Raw genomic sequence first — 9,972 nt, forward strand, 5'->3', positions numbered from 1 at the left:
ATACCATCAGATCTGGATGAGGAAAGAGGACGAAGAAAAAACAAGTTTCATAACCCCCTTCGGCACCTACTGCTTCGTGAGGATGCCCGAAGGACTAAAGAATGCAGGACAATCTTTTTCAAGAATGTCTTCTGTCGTCTTAGAGCATCAACTTAGAAGGAACATCCTGGCTTACGTTGATGACATCGTTGTAACCAGTTCAATAAGAAGCAACCACGTGGCAGACCTGGCCGAAACCTTTGCAAGCTTAAGAAAAGCAGGACTGCCCTTGAACCCCAACAAGTGCATTTTTGGAGTTCACAAAGGAAAGGTGCTAGGATGCCTAGTGTCCACCAAAGGCATCGAAGCAAACCATGACAAAGTAAAAGCTCTTTGGAACATGGAGGAGCCAAAGTCCATCAGGGACGTACAGAAACTTACAGGGCGAATTGTAGCCCTAAACAGATTCATCCCACGCTCTGCAGACCGAAGCCTACTATTCTTCAAGGTCCTTCGCAGCGCAAACAAATTTGAGTGGGGCCCTGAGCAAAGCGAAGCCCTCAAGGCGCTCAAAAACCACCTACAGAACATGGTCAAAATGACCTCACCTGACCCGAAGGATGTGTTGCTCCTATACATCGCAGCATCCTACTCCGTCGTCAGCGCAGCGCTCGTGCTCGAGAGAGAGAGAGCGAAGGAAAAAAGAAGCAACTACCTATTTGTTTCGTATCCGAAGCTCTCGCAGGCTCGAAGCTCCTGTACTCAGAGCTAGAAAAAATCGCATATGCAGTAGTCATGTCTGCCCGGAAGCTTCGACACTATTTCGAAGCTCACAAGATAATCGTGGTCACAGATCAACCCTTGCATGACTTGTTCAGTAATAGAGAGGCCTCAGTCAGAATTGCAAAATGGGCTTCGGAGCTCTCGGAGTTCTATATAGACTTCGAAAGAAGAACAGCCATTAAATCACAAGTACTAGCAGATTTCATTGCCGATTGGACATCCCCAACATTCAAGGAGGAACCTACGACTGAAACTTGGATCGTGCACTGCGATGGGGCCTGGTGTAACGACGGAGCGGGAATTGCTGCAATCATAGAGTCTCCTTCGGGAGCAAAAACAAGATATGCAGCACGACTTACCTTCGGCAAGCTAGAATCATCTACCAACAACACAACCGAGTACGAAGCCTTGCTCCTGGGACTTCGCAAAATGAAAGCCCTTGGCCACCAAAACTTCATAGTCAAAACAGACTCGAAGGTTGTCAGAGATCACATCGAAAAGGACTCAGAGGCAAGAAAACCCGAGCTTATCGAGTACCTTGATGCAGTTAGATCCATGGAGAAATATTTCAAAGGCTTCGACATCGTTCATATCCCGAGGCACATGAACGACGAAGCAGACAAACTGGCAAAGGCAGCATCAAGAAAAGAGCAGTTACCATCAGATGTATTTTTCGAAGAAATCACAAAACCTTCGGTCAAGCCGAAGAAAGAAAAACAAATCTCAGTCATCTCAGCCGAAGGTTGGAGAACACCTATAATGGAGTACCTTCGGGGAAACATCGAGCTGCCAAATGAGAAAGAAGAAAAGAAAATGTTCCAAAGAGCGAGGGGCTACGTTATCTCCGAAGGAGAATTGTTCAAGTCAGGTGTAACTAGCCCATGGTTAAAGTGCATCTCAACGACCGAAGGAATCGAGCTCCTCAAGGAAATTCACTCCGGGTCTTGCGGATCTCACATTGGCTTCAGACAACTTGTCTCCAAAGCCTTCAGGCAAGGATTCTTCTGGCCAACAGCCCTGAAGGATGCTCAACACATTGTGAAAACATGCCAAGCATGCCAAATGATGGGCCCAAAGTCCACAAAACCTTCAGAGCCAATTCAGCTGATACCCCCCACCTGGCCTCTTCAAAGATGGGGAATTGATCTAGTGGGCCCCCTACCCACAGCTCAGGGCAATTACAAGTACGCAGCAATTGCTGTTGAGTACTTTACAAAATGGATCGAAGCCAAGCCACTCATCAACATCACATCGGAAACAATCAGAAATTTCTTTTGGCAGAACATCGTCTGCAGGTTCGGGGTCCCAAGGGAGATCACCGTCGATAACGGAAAACAGTTCGACTCACAGCTCTTCAGAGAATTCTGTTACAGTCTTGGCACGAAGGTAATCTTTGCTTCGGTGTACCACCCACAATCCAACGGGGCTGTCGAAAGGGCCAACGGCATCGTCTTCGGCAGCATTAAGAAGTGCTTGTTCGATCAGAAAAAGGGCAAGTGGGTAGATGAACTCCCGAAGGTCATTTGGTCCCACAACACCTCAGAATCAAGAACCACCAAGTTCACCCCATTCAGGCTACTATATGGTGCCGAAGCAATGACACCAGAAGAGCTTAAGAATCGAAGCCTAAGGGTGACCCATCAAGTCGAGGGCACACCCTCTGAGGAGAAAGAGCTCATAGAGCTAGACATCCTGCAAGCTTCGGAAAATCTAGAAAAGTATCAACAAGAAACAACGAAGTGGAGAGACAAGAAAATAGTGAAAAAGGACATCGCAGTCGGAGACTGGGTCCTAAAATGGAAGCCAAATACCGAAACATCCGGCAAACTACAGCCCAAGTGGGAAGGACCATTCCTTGTAATCAAAAGCAACAGGCCAGGGTCATATCACTTGTCCGACGCCGAAGGCAATGAGCTGCAGCATCCTTGGAATGCCGACAGCCTCAAAAAATACTACATTTAAGTTTGTAAAAAGGACGCATCGCGAAGCTATAAGCGATCGCGGACCTTCGCATTTATTTTCAGTTATTTCATACATTGTAAACGGGCCGTACTCTTTTCCTCACAAGGGGAAACTCCGCACAGGAGGTGAGGTTTTTGATGAGGCGGACCCAGTGTAAACTATCTCAATACAATGAATTTTTCCCAAACAGTGTCACTCTCGCCTAAGAAGCCAAAATGGCAAGCTTCGGCAAACATCTGCATGCCAAACAAAACAGTAAGTTAGCAAAATATGCAGAATTCGCAAACTTTGCATACTTATCAAAACAAACGCACAACAAGTGCAAAAAACGCCAAGGTGCTTCGACCTTTCAAAAGGTCCGAACCAAAAAACCTTCGGCACAAACGCACAACAAGTGCAAAAAACACCAAGGGGCTTCGACCTTTCAAAAGGTCCGAACCAAAAAACCTTCGGCACAAACGCACAACAAGTGCAAAAAAACGCCAAGGGTCTTCGACCTTTCAAAAGGTCCGAACCAAAAAACCTTCGGCACAAACGCACAACAAGTGCAAAAAACACCAAGGGGCTTCGACCTTTCAAAAGGTCCGAACCAAAAAACCTTCGGCACAAACGCACAACAAGTGCAAAAAACACCAAGGGGCTTTGACCTTTCAAAAGATCCGAACCAAAAAACCTTAGGCACAAACGCACAACAAGTGCAAAAAACGCCAAGGGGCTTCGATCTTTCAAAAGGTCCGAACCAAAAAACCTTCGGCACAAACGCACAACAAGTGCAAAAAATGCCAAGGGTCTTCGACCTTTCAAAAGGTCCGAACCAAAAAACCCTCGGCACAAACGCACAACAAGTGCAAAAAACGCCAAGGGGCTTCGACCTTTCAAAAGGTCTGAACCAAAAAACCTTCGGCACAAACGCACAAAAAGTGCAAAAACACCAAGGAGCTTCAACCTTTCAAAAGGTCCGAACCAAAACACCTTCGGCACACGCACACAACAAGTGCAAAAACACGACAAGGCTTCGACCTATCAAAGCATCCGAACCAAAAAGGGCACATAAAGTGCAAAGCGAAGGCCAACAGGATGCCTAGGAAAAATCAAAAAATGGATGCCAGAAAGGGGGAGGGGATGTTTTTTTCCACAAGAACCTTCGGCACCCATCATTCGATTTACCCAAAACAAAAAGAACAAAGACCCTCGAGGACAACAGCACGAAAGAAAGGGGGGGAGACGTTTTTTCACCAAAAACAAAGTTTTCGCGCATTGCCTCCTCGGCAAACAAATCTTATATCGAAACAACAAACGCTCCAGCAAAAAATACCTCCGGGCAACGACTCATTAGGAAGGGGGAGACGTTTTTCAAGAACCACCCTAACGAGAGTCGCCCCGGATAAAAAAAATTACATACAAAAAGATCCTTCGGCAAATAAAAGCGAAGGCTATGGGGGGAGACGTTTTTCTCCAAGAGCCCACAACAGTAAAACTCTGCAAAATTTGGGTGCAAATATGCCTAACACATCGCACAACAAAAGGCACCTCGAAGGATGCACATCACAAGGCACCTCGAAGGATGCACATCACAGCACCTCGAAGGATGCAAATCACAAGGCACCTCGAAGGATGCACATCACAGCACCTCGAAGGATGCACACATAAAGGAAAACAAAGGATACGCAATAAAAGCCATTACAAAGGCAATCGCGAAAGACACATTCAGTCAAGGGGGCAAAACATGTTACAATGAATTTCTACCGGACCAAATTAAATACTCCGCAACGCTGCATCCAGGACGAGCAAGGCTAAAAGCCTCCCAGCTCATCAATACCATAGCATTGTTCACATCCTGCACCATGGCAATATTTACAGACCAAAGCGCCAGAAAACTAACAAAGTAAACTACAAACCAATCTACACCTGAGCCCCCGAAGGACCAGCAGCAACATTCCCCGAAGGAGACCTCCGATCCTCGGACATTCGGTTGTCCTCCGAAGGCTGATCAGGAGCCGACTCCTGCACCAAATAGACGAATTCAATTAAAAACAAACAAAAGAAAAAATGAAAAGTTGCTGGAACCAAACCTACCTCAGCAGCTGCGGCCGCCAGAGTCCGAACGGCAACTTTGCCAGAAGTTTCCCAGAAACGCTCAAAAAAGGCAGCCTTAACATCCTGAATTCTTCCCACCTCCGCTGCCAAGCCTTCGTAGGGTACATACTGAAAATCATCGAGTCGGGCAAGGTCAACTGCGCCGGCACGAAGAAGATTTCCAACAAGCCCCTCATAGGAGACAGAGGCCGCGTTGTCATTTGCAATACTCATCACCTCTCCGAGGCCCTCAAACTCGGACATCAACCAGTCCAAAAGCAGGAAGAAAACTTGGGGACCTTCGACCGGCTCAGGCAAGGACAAAGGCTCCGCTCCAAGGGCAGAAAGAGCCTTCTTGTACTCTTGGTAAACCCCTTCGGCCCGTCTGGCAACCTCGGGTAAGACCCGCTCGAGTTCAGTCATTTTAACCTGAACCCACTCCAGCTCAGTGATCCTACTCTTAAGGTCAGCTTTCTCGTTCGCGTCCCCCTCCACGGTCCTCCGAAGGCTCTCCAGAACCTTCTCGTTATCCGAAGTAACAGACTCTAGCCTCGAACACCTGGCTTTCAGTTGCTGGTTCTCATCCTTCAAAACAAGAATTTCAGCCTCAGCCTGCCGGAGCTTGTCAGCCAAACCCAGTCTCTCGGTGGCACTCGCCACCCGAAGGTCCGCGTCCGCTTTGGCCTTATGCATCAAAGCTCGGCTGGCGTGGGCAAGCTTCTTGCTCAGCTCAGCAACAATGAAAGTAGCGCCGGAGGTAGACGCCTCCACCACGGCTGCATTAAATCTTGAATCAAAAACAAAATCACCTTCGTGAACACTAAAAATTGATCAAGAGACAAAAATAAAACAAGACCCCACACCTTTCTCGGGAGGGAGAATCCCAGTCGCGCCAGGCCCGTGCATCACGGCCAAGAGCTGCTGCATCGACGCCGATACAGCTGCAGAAAATAACATAAGTAAAAACCCCCTCGGAAGCGGCGAACGAGCTAGGAAATCAGGAAAAGCCAAGTAGGTGAAACTTACCAGACTCGTCGAAAGTCATACCCTCCAAAGCCTCCACCTCTTTGTCCGAAGGTGGAGCAGAGGAACCTCCACGAGCCTCTCCACCTCTGAGCGCCATCAGCGTCTCACCTACCAAGATCTCCCCCTCCTCGATGTTCACCGCAAGAACAGGCTGTGCGTCCTTCGGCGCCGGAGCCGAATCCTTCAGGACATCGGCCGTCGAGGCAGCAACCTTCGGCACGGGCGGCTTCGGAAGGTCCGCCGGCTTGGCCCTAGTCTTGACGAGGCTCTGAATCCTCCGGCGCTTCGTCGTACCTTCGGATGAACAATGAAGATTAATCAACGCTTTTGCCACCTCAACCCGACAGCCAGAACCGAAAAGCATGGTCCCGTACTCATCGCTAAGATCATAGCGGGATCTAAAAAGCCTCCTTTCGGGAACTACAATCTCCTCGCCCACCGTCCCCATGAGCTCTTCCATAAATGAGGGCGTACCGCTGTCGCCCGAAGAAACCTCCTCATCTTGCTCCTTTCTCTTGGCGCTCTCAGCCCGCGCAACTGAAACCTTCGTGCTCGAGGGTTTCCGACCACGACTGCGCCCCCGCGTACCGGTAGCCCCGGATCTCCCCACCTCCTCCACCTTAGCCTTACCCCTGGACTTCACCTCAGGAACCTCCGAACCTACGTTCCCCGGCGGCGTCATCCTTGGAACGGCGTTAGCCGGGACCGGCCGAGGCTCGTAAGCGACGCCCATCTCAGATAGGCACCGGTTCAACCGAAGGTTCCCTCCGCACACCTCCACCAAAGAACGGTACTCCTTTTTGTTCCATGGCCCCAGTATCTCCACAGGCCGACGCTCCAGCTCATCAACAATAACTTCGTCACTGGCACCTTCGAGTCTCCGAAGCCCAAAAACTGGAGAAATCATATCGTACTTCAAACCAACAAAGCGCTTGCGCTCGAACCTCAACGGAGACCAACCAGCAGCCAGTGGCCAAATCTTGGCAGCCAGAAATTCCTCGACAGCATCCCTGCCACCACAAACTTGGCAAGCTGTCATGAAAGCTTCCAGACACGATTTGAAACCTGGCCCACGTTTGCTGAAGGCAGGCTGATAAACGTGATCGAACATCTCAATGTCCGAAGCAAGAAGATACTTCTCTTCGCTAGAACCTTCGGGATCAGGGAAGCCAATCTTCGCGTTAAATTAGTATCCTAACTAGGGCTGGAAAAATAGCTCGAGGCTCGCGAGCTGGCTCGAGCTCGCTTCGGCTCGGCTCGGCTCGGAGCGGCTCGCGAGCCTCCAACGAGCCGAGCCGAGCCTACTTCTCAGGCTCGTGAAAATGACGAGCCGAGCCGAGCCGGCTCGCTCTGGCTCGCGAGCCGGCTCGCGAGCTCAGTCCACTGAGGCTCACAATGGTTCATAGGCTATTATGAAACACTCTAACCCTAACCTGTGGTGTGACAATATCAATATTAATCTATATCTATGCTTAATATGATTATTGTTTATTGATTACTTTCATTTCAACACATGATGCGCTTTATATATTTATATGCACTAGTCAATGTCTTATAATGTGTATACTAAATGCATAGTATATATTTTGTGCCAGGCTCGCGAGCCGGCTCGCGAGCCAAGCCGAGCCTCCTCAGCGAGCTCGCCAAACTACCGAGCCGAGCCAAGCTCGGCTCGCTCATGCACCGAGCCTCGCTGAGCCGAGCCGAGCCGAGCCTGGCTCGGCTCAGCTCGTTTCCAGCCCTAATCCCAACCAGTTCCCCTCCCACTTGTTCTTGTAAGCTGTCGAGAGCATAACCTTCAACAGGCCAGTCCTTTTGTTCGGCTTACGAGGAACGAAGGTGCAGCAGCCGTTCTGAACCTCGCTAAGCTCGGCATCATCATCTACATAGACCTTACGAGGCTGGCAGTGCAGCTGAAAAAGTTTGCAAAACGCATCCACAGACACTTCCCCTCCGAAGCTCCGCACTACCCACAGAAATTTGGCCAATGTAACAATCCCGTTCGGAGTGAAATGGTGTAGCTTCGCGTTGAATGGCTCCAAGAGCTTTGGCACAATTGGATCCATCGGAAGTCTAAGTCCCGCTGTAAAAAAATCCTTAAAGACCACAACCTCACCGGTCTCCGGTACAGGAATCAATTCAGCCCCCGGAGGGTGACAAACCCCCTCGGCGAAATAGCCCTTCGTAACGTAGAAGTCTATCATGCTCTGAGATACGACAGATGGCTCAAAAGCAGAGTCTTACGTTTCTCCGGAGCCATCAGTTCCGACACGTCCGCAGACACAGCCGAAAGGCTCTCGCTGGACTGTTGCTGCTGAGAAGGCTGCGAACCACCTGCCTCTCCTTCGGAAGCTGGACCAGAGTCTGTACGGAGAACCGCCCTCTTAATGAATGCCATAACTACAAAAATAAATAAAAAACAAAGTCAAATTAGAAACAAAGACTCCAACGAACCTTCGATCAACCTCGCTGTCTGTTTAGTGCAAGCCATGAGCCGCAAAGTTACTTACTCCGAAGAAAACGAGCAGCTTCACCGCGCACGAAACCAGAACCTTCGGAAAAATGCTTTATAGCAAAAAGCGACGAAGGAAGGCAAAGCTCGAGAGGGCACAGGTTTTACCCCCCCTCCTCCGCTTATATAGGCCGTGAAAAGGAACAGTTCCAGCGATAAAACCGAGGAGACGGCAGCCCAAGCGGCGCAATCAGAGAACGACACGTATAAAACAAAAACCGGCCGTTGCAGCCGACGGTTCGAGAGACATTTTTCCTCGGGAGCTTCCCGAAGGTTACACGCAATCTTCTTCATTAACAAGGGTTCGGACCGTCGGCTTCGGACCTCGCCCTCGAGGGGCTACTGTTGGGGATTGGACCTTCGGGTCAAGCCCTCACCCTCAGAAATGCTCCCTAACCTGTTTGCAGGGCCACAACGAAATGGAGCCAAGCATACCCGAAGGTATCGGATGAACACTAAGAAGCGCAAACTCAAAAACTATGACCTTCGGGCCGAAGGATAACACCTTCTGAAGGCCGAAGGTAACGGATGGCTGCCCAGAAGCGCAAGCGCAAGCACCAAGGCCTTCGGTCCGAAGGGTACCACTTCCACCGCGCCGAAGGTGACAAACGGCCACCCGGAAGCATAAACTCGAAGATCAAGACCTTCGGGAAAAGAGCCCGCGGCCGGGAACGAAGATGACAGCTGGTCGATCGTTGATGGAACCTTCATGACCCAAACTCCCGGAGGTGCCCGAAGGTTATTGTAACCTTCGTCGGCTGAAGACGTGAGAAAAACATGAATATGTAAGAAGGTCGGATTTGTACACCTCCCGAGTACGTGAGAAGGTCGGATTTGTGAACCTCTCACATTCTAATTTTACCCCGGAACCGGCTGAGGGTGAGCTGTAAGTGAGTTGGGAGGGGGCAATTTATGAAAACCTGGCCGAGGGCTAGGGGTATAAATAGCCCCCTCTCTCCACAGTGTAAAGGGTTGAATTTTCTGATCATTATTGGAGAGTTCGACACCTACTTTCTTTACAACCTCTTTTACTGTTCATGCTCCCTGTCTGGGCATCTACAAAGCAGAGATCCCAACACAAGCCTCGCCTCGGGGAGGAAGGGCGCCAAGGTCGGCTGCTGCGCCTCCGCCCGCCTCGGGGAGGGACGGCGCCGTGAGGAGGCAGGAGGAGGGATGCGCCGCCGCGAGGAGGGATCCGGCCACCGCTGCACGCGCCGACGAGGGAGGGGAGGGAGGAGGGGGCGCCGGTGATGGAGGTAGAGAGGCACGGCGCCGGCCGATGAGCTCAAGGTGGGGGAGGGGAGAGAGAGAGTGGGAGGGAAGGGACCGGTCGATAAAAAAAATGAAAAAAATAATATGATGCGTGGACTTCATAGGTTGGTAGTTTAGATAGAGAAAAATATAGAGTATGAATGAGTGTAAGGAAATTGGAGATACAGTAAAGAATTTTGATGACTAGAATAAAATATTTTTTATAGAATGAATTTAGAGTATGACAAGTGCGGATAGGTTGAGGAACAGTTCGGTCAGATTTGCGTGTAGCAGGGTCGCAGGGGGCTGGGAAGTAAAAAAAAAGTCCGTGGAGTGAGCGTCTCATCGGCTGGGCGGTGTCCGAGACGTGAGATTTCTAATGG

The sequence above is a fragment of the Panicum virgatum genome, chromosome 9N (assembly GCF_016808335.1).
Source record: "Panicum virgatum strain AP13 chromosome 9N, P.virgatum_v5, whole genome shotgun sequence".
Classification (NCBI taxonomy): Eukaryota; Viridiplantae; Streptophyta; class Magnoliopsida; order Poales; family Poaceae; genus Panicum; species Panicum virgatum.